The sequence below is a fragment of the Lucilia sericata genome, unplaced genomic scaffold (genome assembly GCF_015586225.1).
Source record: "Lucilia sericata isolate MDLA Ls3-8-SP2 unplaced genomic scaffold, ASM1558622v1 Contig001881F_arrow, whole genome shotgun sequence".
Taxonomy (NCBI): domain Eukaryota; kingdom Metazoa; phylum Arthropoda; class Insecta; order Diptera; family Calliphoridae; genus Lucilia; species Lucilia sericata.
Genome location: NW_023995769.1, coordinates 59594 through 70057, shown reverse-complemented (window position 1 = coordinate 70057; position 10464 = coordinate 59594). Strand labels below are relative to the sequence as shown.

Here is a 10464-nt window from a genome sequence, read left to right as displayed (position 1 = left end):
CTAGTCTATAGTCTAGTCTATAGTCTAGTCTATAGTCTAGTCTATAGTCTAGTCTAGTCTAGTCTATAGTCTAGTCTATAGTCTAGTCTATAGTCTAATCTATAGTCTAGTCTATAGTCAAGTCTATAGTCTAGTCTATAGTCTAGTCTATAGTCTAGTCTTTAGTCTAGTCTATAGTCTAGTCTACAGTCTAGTCTATAGTCTAGTCTATAGTCTAATCTATAGTCTAGTCTATAGTCTAATCTATAGTCTAGTCTATAGTCTAGTCTTTAGTCTAGTCTATAGTCTAGTCTATAGTCTAGTCTATAGTCTAGTCTATAGTCTAGTCTAAAGTCTAAAGTCTAGTCTATAGTCTAGTCTATAGTCTAGTCTATAGCCTAGTCTATAGTCTAGTCTATAGTCTAGTCTATAGTCTAGTATATAGTCTAGTCTATAGTCTAGTCTATAGTCTAGTCTATAGTCTAGTCTATAGTCTAGTATATAGTCTAGCGTATAGTCTAGACAATGGAAGATCCTATAGTCTAGTCTATGTATAATCTATTCTATTATATAGTCTGATCTATAGTCCAGTCTAAACTATAGTGTAGTCTTTGCTATATTTTCTCAATTTATTTGTTATTGCAAAAGTTGAAAGTGTAGAAAACTTTACTACTTTTATTTAATGTTTAAAAACAAAACATTATTTACCATTTTTATGATATTTTATAAAAAAAGAATAATAACTAAGTAGCTTAAGGGGATTTAAACAGAAAATATTTGAAAAAAAAACTTACCTTGAATAGTTTTATTAGTTTTTAAACAAAAATATTTGATGATTAAAGTTGAGTTGCTGGAAAGAAAAAAATAATAAAAGAAAAATTAGTATAAAATTGTATAAAAATTAAATAAAAAATGATTTAAATTTACAAATTTTAATAAAAATTAAGAAAATTTGTTGTTTTTGTAAAATTAAATATACAAAAATGTTTACCTTAAAACGGTAAAACAGTTGTAATTTTTTTTAAATAGCTAAAGGTGTTAGCTTTTTTTATTAGTATAATATAATTATGCTCATTTTGTGACACTTATGAGGGTAATGATGATCACCATCATCATCAACATTTGAAAAGTTTTTTGAACTTTATATTGTTAATTTCAATTGTAATGTTTTTGAAATAACCCCACTCAAGAAATAATATATATAATTTTCTAGCATAAGTTTGTAATAATGAGTCATTAAAAATGTACGAGTGCCAAACGAGGAATAAAAAAAAAATTCTTGAAAATAAAAATTTTATAGAAGTTTTTCTTGAAGGAATTTGAACGAAAATGGGGTGGTGGGACCAGATGATTAGAAGGGAAAGTAGGCGAACACGCTGGCAGACAAAGTTAAGAAATTACTTTACTAACTACTACGAACTACTAAACGAACGAACGAACGAACGAACGAACGAACGAACGAACGAACGAACGAACGAAAAACGAAACGAACGAACGAACGAACGAACGAACGAACGAACGAAAACGAACGAACGAACGAACGAACGAACGAACGAACGAACGAACGAACAAACGAAACGACGAACGAACGAACGAACGAACGAACGAACGAACGAACGAACGAACGAACGAACGAACGAACGAACGAACGAACGAACGAACGAACGAACAACGAACGAACGAACGACAACGAACGAACGAACGAACGAACGAACGAACGAACGAACGAACGAACGAACGAACGAACGAAACGAACGAACGAACGAACGAACGAAACGAACGAACGAACGAACGAACGAACGACGAACGAACGAACGAACGAACGAACGAACGAACGAACGAACGAACGAACGAACGAAGAACGAACGAACGAAACGAAAACGAACGAACGAACGAACGAACGAACGAACGAACGAACGAACGAACGAACGAACGAACGAAACGAACGAACGAACGAACGAACGAACGAAGAACGAACGAACGAACGAACGAACGAACACGAACGAACGAACGAAACGAACGAACGAACGAACGAACGAACGAACGAACGAACGAACGAACGAACGAACGAAACGAACGAAAGAACGAAACGAACGAACGAACGAACGAACGAACGAAGAACGAACGAACGAACGAACGAACGAACGAACGAACGAACAACGAACGAAAAGAACGAAAGAAGAACGAACGAACGAACGAACGAACGAACGAACGAACGAACGAACTAACGAACAACGAACGAACGAACGAACGAAACGAACGAAACGAACGAAAGAACGAACGAACGAACGAACGAACGAACGAACGAAAGAACGAACGAACGAACGAACGAACGAACGAACGAAGAACGAACGAACGAACGAAAACGAACGAACGAAAACGAACGAACGAACGAAAAACGAACTAAACTAAACGAAAACGAACGACGAACGAACGAACGAACGAACGAACGAACACGAACGAACGAACTGAACGAACGAACGACGAACTAACGAAAGAACGAACGAAAAACTGAACTAATCTAACTAAACGAACTAATCGAACGAACGAACTAACTAACTAACTAACTAACTAACTAACGAACTAACTAACTAACTAACTAACTAACGAACTAACTAACTAACTAACTAACTACGTAACTAACTAACTAACTAACTAACTAACTAACTAACTATAACGAACTACTACCTAACTAGCTAACTAACGAACTAACTAACTAACTACCCTTCCTACCCTTTAAATTTCCAACTTACCCACACGACTGGTCACCCCTTCTTCAGGCTGCACGCGTTTTAAGTTTCTAAAAACTGTATTTCTTCACTTTTAACCCGCTGTGTTTCAGTTTTCCCTCCTATACTATACTATAGGAGGGAAAACACTATAACACGTATGTACGTGGAAATATTTAGTAACAAACTTTATATTCTTAATAAATTCATTAGGTTAAGAAAACATAAACAACAACAAAACACCCACGTAACAAAAACAATTTTAAAATCAAAATCTCTACATACACATAAGTAAGTATGTATTTGACACAACAGCTACACAAACTGCTAGACATTTTAGCCAAGCGCCTTTAATCATTTACACCTACCCACTATACGGCGTCGTGGTAGAGTCTTATGCTTCCAATTTAAAAGATTTATGTTTAATTTTCTATTATTAAATATTATTTTTAGAATTATCGAAAACATTTGAAATATTTATATGCATATTTTTTTTGAGTTAAAAAAAGAACAGACACATACACCTACAAAACCAATTAAAGTTTTTGTTTGCTTAACAAAATCATTATAATTCTTTTGTTTCTATATTTAAACGGAAATTTAAAATAATAAATTTGTTTAAATATGACATAAATTAACTAATAAATGTTTTATGTGTTTAAATTTAGTTTTAACAAAAAAAACTATAATAAATGATTTATATTTCCATAACAAATTGTTTTCTTTAGAATTTGTTTAATAGTTTGCTGATGTTAGGTTAAAATTGGAAGAAAAAAAAATATAGATCTGCTCTATTGGGAAAAATTATGTTATCAACATTTAGGAAAAATCTAAAAAATATAGTTTATTTCTCACACTTCCGCTTTGTCATATGTTCTGTTGAAAACTTTGGAAAAACTCATGCAATGATTTGGGAAAGATTGATCAACAGTTACAGCTATGCATGAAGTGATAAGTACCTTTACAAGATCGCTTGAAAGATCAATGCTAGTGCTACTTCAAACAAACGGCTTCTAGAGGGGAACATATGGAAGTTTGTCGAACATCGGAAAGTCTAAAGAACATCCATTATTGACCTTTGCAACTCTCAAGTTGTCAACAATTTTGACTTAGCATACTAATCTACGATCTAAAAGATCGTCTCTGTTTTAATTAGAGAGAAATGTTAATAAATCTAAATATAAGTTCGATCGGCCCTGAACGTCAATAGGATTCCTGCCAAATATAAGAACTTGGATTATATAAGACTTCAACGTTTCAGCATCGGTTCTTAGATCTGCAATTAATCGCAATTTTTTGAATTCAGCCTTGATTCGATAACGAGAAACTTAAATTTGTTTACCGTAAACTACGATGTTTATTTTTTAACTGTAACTCGAGAAAGTCAGATTATTATTACCGATGTCCATGGTCAGGAGGACGTTTAGTCGAAAAACAGGAGCTAAGAGGTAAGAAAGGGAATTAATTTCCATTCGTTACTGTGTGGGGATACATACTTCATGATGTGTCAAGTCTAAGGAAAACTTGGATGATATAATTGCCGTAAAACAAATCATCAAAAAATTATAAATGAATTTTACACCATAAAAGCTTTTGTAGCATCAAAGCATAATAAAATGTTAGCATTATAAAAGTTTAGAAAAACGTTTTCGCTTCATAAAAGATTTTAAATTATTTTTAATCATGAAAATTAAAAAAAGTTATCATAAAAGCTTAAAAAAACTTTTTTTATCATAAATGCTTAAAAATGTTTTTCGTCATAAAAGCTTAAAAAGCTTTGTTTATCATAAAACCTTAAAAAAAGTTTTTTATCATAAAAGCTTAAAAGCACTTTTTTATAAATACTTTTTTATATAAAAGCTTAAAAAATCTTTTCTACCTAAAAGTTTTTTCTCTAAAAGCTTCAAAAACTTTTTATGTAAAAGCTTAAAAAACTTTTTTATATGAAAGCTTAAAGATGCTTATTTAACTAGAAGTTTATAAATGATTTTTATCTAAAATCTTAAAAATGTCTCTTTATCTAAAAGCTTAAAGAAGTTTAAAAAGCTTTTTGTTCCAAAATGCTTTAAAAAAGCATTTTGTTCCAAAATGGTTGAAATGACCTTTCATTAAAAAAAAAACTTAAAAAAAAAATAATTTTTTTTACCAAAAAAAAAAAAAAACTTAAAAAACTCTTTTTAAAGCAAGCTTAACCCATTTACGGTCGCTGTGCCAATTTGGGAACACTTAATTTTTAAGGCTGTATTAAAAAACGGTTAACTCTGGTTTATTTATTTTTTCAGTATTGAGTAGAGGAAAGTGCTCAGAATAAATATTAAATCAAACAATTTAACTAAATTCATTGTTATTGTTGTAATAATCTATTAAACTTCAGTGGCCAAAAATATACTAAAAACATGTTATAAAATAAATTTGTTATAATTTTTTAAACAAAGTATGACAGTTATTAATTTGAAACAAACGGTCTAAAAATAATCTGATAACATAGTAATGCCCGTGTCTGCCATTTCACTCTGTTTCTAGTTTCTGGGACGTCTCTAAAACGTTAAAAAACGCGAGCTACATAAAAACGGAAATCCTCTCTAATGTCCTAATTATTAATATTTTTTAATATTTTTTTTTTTTTTCGTTTCTGCTTTTTTGCATTGTTGAAAATAAATATACCGTGAAGTTTCAAAAATTTAACTTGTACTTTTTGATTGGCTGTAAATGCTTTTACATAAAAAAGTATATAAAATTAGAAAGTTTTACCAGAAGTTTGTTTTATTAAAAAAAGCATTTATTATCAAAAAACTAAAAAAGTTTTTTTTATCCAAAATGTTTAAAAACTTCTAGCGTTTAAAAAAAAGAGTTTAACATTTTTTTACAAATATATTTGATAAGCTTTCTTTAAAAAAGCTTATGAAGTTTTTTATAAAGAAGCTTTTCTTTATTAAACAAGATTAAAAACATTTTTTATCAAAAAAGCTATATAATAGCTTAAAAAGGTTTTTTATTTAAAATCTTAAAAAAAACTCAAAAGTTTGTTGTAAAATTAGTCAAAAATACTTTTGTTTTAAAATGCTTTTTAAATCATTTTGGAAGCTTTTTTATAAAGATTTTTTAATAAAAAAAAAAGTTAAAAAAAATAAAAAAGCTTTTTAAAAAAAGTTTACTTCTTTATGAAAAAGGCTAAAAAAAATGTTTATGAAAAAAAGTAAAAAAAACTTTTTATAAAAAAAAAAAACTAAAAAAAAATGAAAAAAGTTAAAAAAGCTTTTTTTATGAAAAAAGCTAAAAAAGCTTTTTAATGAAAAAAATTATCAAAAAAGTTTTTTTTTATAAGAAAAAAACAGCTTTGGTCAAAAATGCCAAAAAAGATTTTTTTTAAAAGCTCTTTTATGAAAAAAAGCTAAAAGCTTTTTTATCAAGTTTTTTTTAATCAAAAAGCTAAAAAAGATTTTCTATCAAAAGAACATAAAAACTTGTTTATCAAAAAAGCTTTTATAAAATCTTTTTTTTAAAACCTAACGTTTAAATAAGATATGAATTCATAAATCTTTAAAAGACTTTAAATCAAATTCTTGTGTTTTTTATCAAAAAAAAGCTAAAAAGCGCTTTTATCAAAAGCTTGAAGTTTTATATTAAAAAGCTAAAAAAGCTTTTTATAAAAAAAATAAAAAAGTTATTTTATGAAAAAAACCTAAAAAAATTTTTAGGAAAGAAGGCTAGAAAAAAGATTTTTTTATGAAAAAAAATTTAAATAAAGCTTTTTTAGTCAAAATGCTAAAATAAGCCTTTTTAAAAAAGCTCTTTTATAAGCTAAAAAGCTTTTTTAATCAAATAGCTAAAAAAGCCTTTCTATCAAAAGAGCTTAAAAACTTTTTTATCAAAAACGCTTTTATAATATCTTTTTTTAAAAACCTAAAGTTTAAATAAGACATGAATTAAAAAAGCTTAAAAAGCCTTTATATAAAATTCATGTGTTTTTTATGAAAAAAGCTAAAAAGCGTTTTTATTAAAAGCTTCAAGTTTTTTATTAAAAAGCTAAAAAAGCTTTTCTATCAAAAAAACATACAAACTTTCTATCAAAAAAGCTTTTTTCAAAACCTTTTTTTAAGCCTAGAATTTAAATGATAGATTTAAATAAAGCTTAAAAAACCTTTATATCAAAATCTTATATTTCGCTTAAAAGTCTCTTATTTTCAAAATTAAGGCGAAGTTTTATTACACACTGTTTAATGTTCTTTTTTTGTTTTTACTTAAATCTATTCAGAATTAAATAAATAACACAAAATTTATTAAATCCTACACAAAACCTATTAAATATTTCTGTAAATTTTCTATGTTTTTGTTCAAATTTTTTTTAATTTTTTTGTTTTTCTGCACAATTATTTAACAGTTGTTATTACAAAAACAGTATTGTATATATTAATTTCATATATGTATGTATATTCAACCATTTTTATGCAAATTTACAATTTTGCTGTTGTTTTTCCTGCTGAAGAAGGTATGAAAAACATTGTTATTTTGACACGTGTTTTGAACAACAACAACAAGCATAACAACTACGTTATCAGCATAAACAAATATGGCGTCATATGTTATTTAAACATTCAACGAGAGTTTGACAAATAAGAAAAAAAACGTAAACAAAAACATTGAAATTATTTAACAACAACAAAAAAGCTTTGCAAACAATGCGTATGTTTTCACAAATGTTTATATTAAAATGACCTGCTGACCCCTTGCTCTTGCTTACTCGGTCTTTACTCTTCAACCTTTTTACATTTTGACAGTTTTGTATTGTTTAAAGTGTCACTATGTGTGTAAGTGTAAATTACACATTCTGCTGTGTGTGTGTGTTTGTGCTGCGCATCATTCACACCTTTTGTTTGTCAACATTAAATTGACATACATTTGCTGAGATATTCATGTATTCATTCATTCATTGAAATTGACATTGTTGTCACTGTTTGTTTTTTAGAGAATAATTAGATTTATTGCCGGGCAACTGGTATCGTGTGTGATTTAATTAAGGTGAAATGTTGAAACAAAGGAAAATTTTAATAGTTTTATAGAGAAATTAAGGTTTAAAATTGCAAACTTACAAATATAGACCTTCTACTGTGAACTTTTCAGTATTATATTTTAATTTTGAAAATTGCTAGCAAATCAAAGCAATAAATCTTAGATCTAAAAGCTGGATTGAGTAAAGAGCGCCAGATATTCCCAAAAAGGTTAAATACAGACACATACATACAGTCCGTGATAATGGTATCCACATACATCGAAAAAGCTTTTAAGTATTTTTGATAAACAAACTTTTTTATAAAAAGCTTTTTAGGTTTTTTATATTAAATGCTTGAAAATATTTAAAAAAAACATATTTAAGCTTTTTTAAGGCTATATTAAAAGCTTAGTAAAAGCTTTTTTGGTGAAAAACCTTTTATAGCCTTTTTATCTATTTTGTGGAAAAGCTTTTTTTGACAAATTTTTATGTAAAAGCTTTTTTGATGAGAAAGCTCTTTTTAAGTTTTTTTGTGAAAGCACTTTTTGTATTTCTACCAAACGATTTTTTAATTAAAAGCTGTTTAAGTCATTGTGTTGAAAAACACATTTTTAAGCTTTTATAAAGGCTGTACTAAAAGCTCAGTAAAAGCTTTTTGGTGAAAAACCGTTTACAGTTTTTTTATAAACTTTATGGAAAATCTTTTTAAAACTGCTTTTTTGACAAAGTTTTTTGTTACAGCTTATATATGAGAAAGCTCTAAAAGTTTTTTTTTAAACTTTTGTAATTAAATGCTGTTTAAGTCTTAATGTTGAAAAGATTTTTTTTAAGTATTTTTATAAGCTTTTTGTATTATGGAAAAGGTTTTTAAAAATGATTTTCTTTTAATAAAGTTTTATGTAAAAGCTTTTTTGATGAGAAAGCTCTTTTTAAGTTTTTTTATGAAAAAGCTGTTGGTATAAATGTTTTTTTGCACTTTTTTATTAAAAGCTGTTTAATTTTTTATTAGCTAGAAAGCTTTTGTTATAAAAGTTCTCTACGTAAAAGCTTTTTTAAAGAAATGACATTTTATAGTTCTTGTTTAGCAAAAATTAAAATTTTTAGATTTATTTTGTGGAAAAGCTTTTTAAAGTAGTTTTCTTTTATGAAGTTTTAAGTAAGAGCTTTTTCGACAAAACAACTTTTGGTACTTTTTTTATGAAAATAACAATTTTTGAAAGAATTTTGAGGAAAAGCTTTCTGAAAAAGCATTCTTTGATAAATAGTTTTAGTTGAAAAAACTTTATAAAGCTTTCTTTGTGAAAATAAAACTTTTGAAATATATATTTTTGGAAAAACTTTTTAAAAAGCTTTCCTAACTCTTTATAAGAGAGCCTTGGGTATAAAAGTTTTTTATGTTATTTTTTGATGACAAAACTTTTGGTTTTACATAAAAGCCTTGTTAATAAAAACAACTTTTTATAGCTTTTTGTGATAAAAAATAATTTTTAATAATTTTGTAAAGCTTTTTGAAAAGGTTTTTTGAAAATGCTCTCTTTGGCAAAGTTCTATATAAAAGCTTTTTTGAGAAAACAACTTTTTGTAGTTGGTTTTGTATAAATAAAACTTTTTAAATCTATTTTGTACAAAAGCTTTTTGAAAGGACTTTCTTTAATGAAGTTTTTTAGTTGAAAAAACTTTTGGAGTATTTGTGGGAAAAAGATCTCACTCAAGTTATTTTTATGAGAAAGCATTTGGTATACAAATTTTTATAGCATTTTTCGTGGAAAAGCTTTTTGACAAGACTTGCTCTAATAAAGTTTTTTTTGTTGAAAAAACCTTTTCGGAAAAAGCTTGTGCTATAAAAGTTTTTTTAAGCTTTAGCTATAAAAGTTTTTTTAAGCTGTAGCTATAAAAGTTTTTTAAAGCTTTTTCATGTAAAAGCTTTTATTAAAAAAAATCTGCCTAAAACTTTTTAGATGAACAAGTTTCGATTAAAAATATTTTAAAAAGCTTATCATAAGTCCCTTTTATCGAAAAGCTTTATAATTCTTGTTAAAAAAGCTCTTTTAAGGTCTTTATTAAAATGACATTTTTAAGGGTTTTTTATGAAAAATATATTTTTTAAGTTTTTTCACTAGAAAGCTTTTTGTATAGAAGTTCTTTAAGCTTTTTATGTAAAAGCTTTTTGTTAAAGAAAAAACTTTTTAAAGCTTTTTTGTGAAACCTTTTAGAGAAAAACTGTTTCTTTTTTATTTGTTAAAAAACTATTTAAAGCTTTTTTGAAAAGAATAACTAATTTAAAGCTTTTTTTTGTAAAAAATCAGTTTTAAAGATTTTTTTTGTAAAAAAAATACTGTTTTAAAGATTTTTGGTGAATAAATTTTGTGAAAATTTTTATACTTTTGTTGGTGAAAGGCTTTTAAGTCTTTCAGAGAACAAAAGCTTTTATTGTAATCTTCCCTCATTTTAATTCTAGATGACTTGAAAACCTTCCTAAAAAGCTTATATTCTTCAGTGAAAGCTTTTTCTAATAAAACTTGCCACACTTTGTAAAAAGTATTGCAAAACTTCAGTGTCATTCTCATTTTAAAGTAATTATTCTTAGTTTTTTTATGGCTTTAACTTAAGCTTTACATTCTGCAATTAGTTTGATAAATTTTATAATTGATTTAAAAAACTTCCTTCTTTTGTAATTAAATAAACATTAGAGAGCATGATGCAAGTTTTCTTTAGCTGATGCCACAGCCACTTGAAATTACAAGCAAAATTTCCATTAAAAACTTA

At 27.0% G+C, this 10464-nt stretch overlaps 1 long non-coding RNA gene across 1 annotated transcript in view; it reads right to left on the bottom strand.

Annotated features, from left to right (window-relative positions):
• Positions 1-772: 772 nt before the first annotated feature.
• The window catches only part of LOC119612943, a 60765-nt gene continuing 51073 nt past the window's right edge, over positions 773-10464 (bottom strand). The window contains exon 3 of the long non-coding RNA XR_005232192.1: positions 773-829. This is a non-coding gene — a long non-coding RNA (uncharacterized LOC119612943). The remainder of the gene's footprint in view (positions 830-10464) is intronic.